General features: G+C 40.0%; 1 protein-coding gene across 1 annotated transcript in view; it reads left to right on the top strand.

The window, feature by feature from the left end:
* The window catches only part of LOC143210469 (MAM domain-containing glycosylphosphatidylinositol anchor protein 1), a 531,502-nt gene that overhangs the window by 154,754 nt on the left and 370,056 nt on the right, over window positions 1-6,692 (top strand). The gene's annotated exons all lie outside the window — the stretch shown is intronic.

The raw sequence follows: 6,692 nt of genomic DNA, 5'->3' as shown, positions 1-6,692 counted from the left end.
GCCTGATCGCCAAAAAGCTCGCTTCTCACCGAGCCGAAGTGAAAAACGAAGTACATATTCGGAGAAATGAAGTCCTCTATACGATAGCCATTCCTTGGAGCAATTTCACGATTCTTCCGCGAATTCTCCGATTGCAATTTGTCTTCATCTCGCTATAACTTCGTAAAAAACCAACATAGCAACAATTTGAAACAGAGCATCTGAAACTAGAGGTTTCAGGCTTTCAAACCATTGTTTAACGATATCGATACGGCAAGTGATCCCTTAATTCTTTTGAGGAGTTAACAGTAAAAATACAGGAACGATTTATCACTATTGTCACACATTCAGTCTGTTATTGTCATCATTAAGATAGGGAATACATAACCTGTTTTTTGCAATTCGGATACAAAATGTTTATTTTGCATAACTATAGTGATTACAAACTTTCGTCTTTTTGTCGCGATTGTTTGTTTATGCTATCTGTCTAAATAACCAATTTCATTATCCACTGGTAGTGTATTTCGCACGTGACGCATAAGTAAACGAAAATTGTAAAATACACGTAATATGAAAATACGTAGATACAATATCGGAATTAACAAATACAAGTTTACTGAAAATTGAACGTCTGATTTTTGCACCATACGATTTCCTTCGATTTCAAGCCTAAATGATTATTATCGTGCCGGAACCAAGGTGAAGATCGTCGTTGACGCCGCGTAATTTCCGTAATGATCCTCGATACTGTCATCTCCCCTCCCCTTCCACTCCTCCAGGATAGACAATGCCTTTTCTTTGTCTGCCGCGCATCTCTGACAGCTTAATAGCCATGAAACAGCTTAATTAAATCGAATCGGCTAATCGCGCGGCACCTTCGATCGTCCCGATCATCGATTGCTGGGGAACTAGGAATGAGTCTCATCGGACATTCCCAAGCGAGAGCTTCCCGAAACCACGAGATTTTCCCGAATCCATCGATTCTCTTCGATCAGCATTCGATAGTAATTGTTCTTGAACAATACATCATGAATATAAACGGTGTCGAAATGTGCATTTAACTTATTAGATAATTATGACGTATGTTAAAACTAAACCTACCGGGCGATTAAAATGATTTTAGTTACTAAAATGACAAGACTCTATTTATTTAGATTCTGTGCAATTTTTATAACAATATGTGCTTGGATAAAGAAATTTATCGAATCAATTTCAACGTTAGCAACTTCATAATTTGAATAATTGTGAAATGGAAAATATAAAACCGGTCATTTGACCGGCAGTGGTAGGTTTAGTGTTAACATTATGTTAGTAAACAAACTATTCTATCATTTTTATCATTTTAGAACTTGCAGGGATTTTTTTTTTAAATCAAGGTCATCAATCTGAACAACTTTCCCCTAAATATTTTTGCAAATACCTAAAAAGAAACTAGGTGGCCTTAGACTTCTTGAAATTGCACTGTTATTAGTGGATGCAGCGTTTTCAGTACTTAGCATACGAGATATGTTAAACAAGCCATTAGAGCGATACCGGTATCTATAGCAAGGATATAGACCCAAGATCGCGTAATAGGAAGCGTAAATTAAAGCACAATTCAATGACATTTATGTTCAAGGTTCACACTGTTTACATAGATCAACGGGATTACCAAAATATCTCGTTCATTTACTTTATTACGATGAAACTGAAAGTGTCGAGCTAATTTAGGCGACACGTGTATCGGGCACATAACGGTCAACGACCTTTTAACGATCATTCGGTTCGTTTTAATCTCGAGACAATATTAATATTTACTGTCTGGAGATGATTAATGTTTGTCACCACATCCCACTAAATTTTTATTCATGGAGACATTTAAAAGTAGTTGCTCTATTTAATCTCCACAGTACTGGAAAATATGAAATAATTGCAGTTGTTTGTATGTGCATAAAGAGATGTGCGTCGCTGGAAATAAAAAACATTCACGAATAATTAATTAGAAGATTCTAATTGTACATTGAAGTAGACGGACGTCATTTTGACCTCCCGCAAACTTAACCATTCCCAACGAAGTGTAAAAGTAAACGTCTGTGATTGCTGGTTCCAGCAAAACTGTTTATATTTGGCAATGTCTGATTGCGTGTACGACGTCGCGTGTTTTGAGAATATGAATATTGTGCACTGATTCGCAGTTGCGTCAACATTTATTTTTGAATTAATTAGTTTCACAAAAGTGTATGATGCAACGTAGCCCTTTGCCGACGAGCGTTCGACGAGCGAGCATCGCTCTGGCCGAGAGGTATTTTTGCGCGGAATTGAGAAAATATACACGTTGAACGTTTGCGTTATAAAAGCTAAAACTTTATTTAAATCTAAGAAAATCTTTTTTATCAAAAATTATGATTTTGGATAATGTTGGATGTTAAATATGTTGAACACATTACCAACCGGTGATTATTGCTTAATTTTGAAAAATCTATGGTTCATGGCTAAACACTTTTTAATGGAACCATCAATAGTAACAGCAATTTTCATTATGAACTAACAAGACACCCTCAATAGCGTCATCTAATAGTTTCATTTAAGACTGCAATGTAAAAGAAAATTTCTATGCTTTCTTTTGGCACAGCAAAATTATTGAAAATCCTATTAATAGGCTTCCGGTAGGTAAAGTGTTAATTTTGCAGTATGAGTGGTTTTGCATGGTATGATATCCCTTGAAGCAGTATCCATTGCAATCAATGCAAACGTTTATTATTTTGCATAAAGAGATCCCCAATCTAGTTATCAGTTTGTATAAAATGATTACTTCTCAAATAGAATCATTGAAACATTATTGCTTTTGAGTAGTAATCGAAACCCATGAAATGGAACTTGGTTATTGAAATTGACTAGGATTCGTGAGTACATATTGAACTTTTGATCCCATCCCTACGTATGAGATTATTGAGCCAGCAATAAAGTCTCAAGAACGACGTGAAATGCCTAGGGTTGGGATGGAGTCCGCAAAAAAAATGTTGTTCAAGAGGACGGCCTCGGACTACATAAGTTTAAGAATCCCTGCGTTAGAGAAACACAGTTGTCCTTCCTCTAATTGTAAGCTTCGAAATTATCCAATCTGTACTACGTATGTAGCAACTTTACCCGTATCTCTGATCTTGGCGCAAACAGTGTTCGCGAGGAGGACACAGTTCAGCCATATACTGGACCTCGCGGAGGTTACTATCGCGATGCGTTGATAGTTGATACGGGTAAATATTTATGGGCCGGACTGCTCCCGCGCTCGCCATAATACCAGCGCACACATAATACTAAACGCGTGGAAACGATTGGGTTCGATCTCCGTGACGGAATTGCTAACGACTGGAACATTGTCCGCGAGAAAACGACTCTCGTCCGTATTCTCAGCGCGTTAATACACCGTGAATCGCCAGTTATTTCGTATCGAACACGGCCGGAATATAATAATACGGAAGCACGGTTCCCCCTCGTGCGGGCCGATAACAGCGTTTCACTTAGCTCTACTGAATCGGATTCATTGACCACGGATACGTGACACATGATATATTATATACGTGATCGGTAATTCCACGTTCGATCCTCCTCCTCTCCTTCTCTCGCTCGAAATGGCCCACGAAAATCGCTATCGCCGAAATTACCTGCCGATTATCGTCGAGTCGACGAATTCGCGAAATCGAACGTCGGGAGACCCTTTAAAAATCTTTTCGGGTTCCGAACGACGCGCACAGTATTAGTAAAGGTTCAAATTATAAACAAAATCAATCTGATAATGCGAACGACTTTATCATAATTTTTTGAAAGAAGTTAAGTTTTGGCACATGGTCCTTTTTGCAATTAATTTTGCTGCAGCTTTCTTACATCAACTTCCAACAAACCAAGTTGGGTGCCTCGCCGTGTGTTGAATATTCAAGTGATACTGATTTTTGTCTCAGTTTTCCGAAAAATCGACCACCGTGTCGCGGCTCGTCGAAGTAGGGGTTTGTCTTTCCCGACGATTTCGCCGTGTGCTTTCCTTTCGGCCGATCCCTCTCCGGCGCCTTTTAAAACGCGAGAATGGATTTCCGTAATTCTGTAGAGGTTCTCCTCTTCCATCCATTATCGCGAGCCGGCGGACCCGTCGGAAAGATAAACGAAGCACGGTTAATATATCCGGGGACACGAAAATTATAGTCCCTTAGTTCGCTGAACCGCGAACCGGCCGAGAAAAGTGTATTGTCTTTGCTTAACGGCGTTATATTCGTTTTACGATAACTGCGACCGTTAGGAAACTCTTCTCTTTCCCATCCTCCTATCTCTCCTCTCATTCTCCTCGCTGTCTTTCTCTTGGTAACAGTGTATCGCGTTCCCTCGTTTGACGACTTCCCAACGCACACCGCGGCGATATTCTCCATAGTTTATGCAACCGGTGCTCGCACGAGAGCTCGGTTCTCCGGCCGGAGAACAACGCACCAGGCTTCGGATATCAGAAGTGCGGGTAATGCCGTGAAAATTGAAGTTTAATTATTGATTCCCGTGGCCGAGGCCACCAAGCAATCGCGGGACCTAGGGCCATTAGCCATTGTTCGCTCGGCCACGACGCTCAATTTCCTGCTCGCGCTTCGCGGAATTTAAATCAGTTATTTGTTGGCAATTATAACGCCGACGCGGCCGATTCCGCCAGCCATGGCGCTCGCACCGGGGGGGGGGGGAGAGCAGGTTTTCAATGACGCCCGACGGAGAAACTCGGAAAATTAAAGTAAAACCTTTGAGAATTCTCCGGGGCTTTTCGAACACGGTGCGAAATCATCTTGTTTGGCAGTAGAAAACAACCGTGCCGCAACATTAATTTCGACCTTGAATCACAAGGTCAAAAGGTCAACGAGTTTTTTTTGATCGCATCGTATTCTATTCATCGCCAGGACAAAAACTGCGGAAGAAACAAAGCGTCGAAACTCAACCGTTCGCTTAAAAAATTATGATAAAGGTGTTTTTCATTATCAAACAATAACGGGCTATACATAGAAAGTCTATCTGACTGAGAAATGTAAGAATTGTTTTAAATTAGCTATTTACAATGGCGCCGCAGTGAAGTAAGTTTCGAGGAATCCTGTTGTTTACACGTGGATCGGCACGATTGTATTTAACTCTAGATAACTAATCTTCCGTAAAACTGACGACAGCAGCAAATCTTGTGACGAATCAGAGCGTATACCAAATGTTTCAACTGGTACATCCATCTTCAAATACCATTGTTTCATTATCAAATGTTTTTATTATACTTTTCCTCTTCACGATTTGCTCGATAAATATAGAATCACGACGCGGTGCTAAAGATATAAAGACGTGAAGGGGCAAGAACAGCAGCCCCACCCACAATTTTTATTGATATTGAGTGGAAAACAATGATTTTAGGTTGAAAGATAACCCCCTAAAATTTTAAGTCGCTAACCCTTCGTATAAGGATGATATAAGGGTAAATACCCTTAACTGTATCATTTTTTTTCTCGGTTGTTAATTAAGATATTCGGATAAAAAAAGAACGAAAATACTCGAACTTACCTCCTTCATATCATACATTTTTTTCACCGTTGTGATCAAATTATTAAGGGAAGAAAAAAATCATTTAATTTTTTAGGGGTGGGAATTGCAAGCAACCCTTCGAGTGACCACTTCCAAAAAATTCAAGAACAATGTTCTGTTGCTTATCTAACATATAAAAATGTTTCAAGATGGTCGGATTGGTGGAACATAGTTAAATATTGAAAAACAAATTAAATTACGTCATTATAATGGTATAATGTACAGTGCAGTATTTCTTACGACTCTAATTAATCATTCTTATCAGGATATTAAGTCCCTTCTTGATCAATTATTTACATATTCACAGGAATAACAAATTGAAGCAGTCTAATAATAATGAGTGGGTCTCCATTTATGATTGAAATTTTCGTGCTCGTCCACTGAATTATTCTGATCAAGTTGTGACGCTGTTAACATCAGCGAACGCTGATCGATCGGCTCCTTTATCGTTCCCAGGTCGCGTATCGTTCGACGTCGAACTCGGTGCATCGAGTACGCGCAAGTAGTTGCACAGCTCGTTCGCGAGCACGTTCGCCTCTTGCGTATTTCGCAGGATACTCGTCCAGTTTAGTGGAGCACGTTACGAGCATTAAGGCGACTCGGCTGTCACAATCCGACCACTGCAAATAGCCCTGCAATGTCGGCGGTTATGTTTCCTCGCCGAATATCGTCGGTGGCACGCAATGCACTCCTCGTTGTACCTCGTGTCGCACAGAGGGCTAGAAACCCGTTTTTTTCTGGTTTAGACAAGTATTTGAACGGTATTTCGAGGTTTGAGGTTATAATATCATAGGTCGTTGAATTTTTCTCTCGACAGCGGAAAGGACATTATGAAATCAAAAATATACTGACCCAAAAATGTTGTATATCTTTGAAAGAAGAAATTCAAGAGGTCATTTAAAGTAACTTTTTTCTTTGCAAAAATCTTCTCTGTGGGTTTGTTGAGGAGTTGTCAACGAAATACACGGACCAATCGGAGAGCGGCGTTGGCATTGGGCGAGCCTGAATCCGTCCGCAGTAGCCGCGCTCTGATTGGCACGTGTTTTTTGCTAATAGCTCCTTAACGAAGCCGCGGAGAACATTTTTTGCATTTCTCAATTACGTCGTAACTGAATTACATAATTCAAACCTTTCGATTAATTCAATTACTA

The sequence above is a fragment of the Lasioglossum baleicum genome, chromosome 7, assembly GCF_051020765.1.
Source record: "Lasioglossum baleicum chromosome 7, iyLasBale1, whole genome shotgun sequence".
Lineage (NCBI taxonomy): Eukaryota > Metazoa > Arthropoda > Insecta > Hymenoptera > Halictidae > Lasioglossum > Lasioglossum baleicum.
The sequence above is the reverse complement of the archived record's forward strand: the minus strand, read 5'-3'. Positions and strand labels throughout refer to the sequence as shown.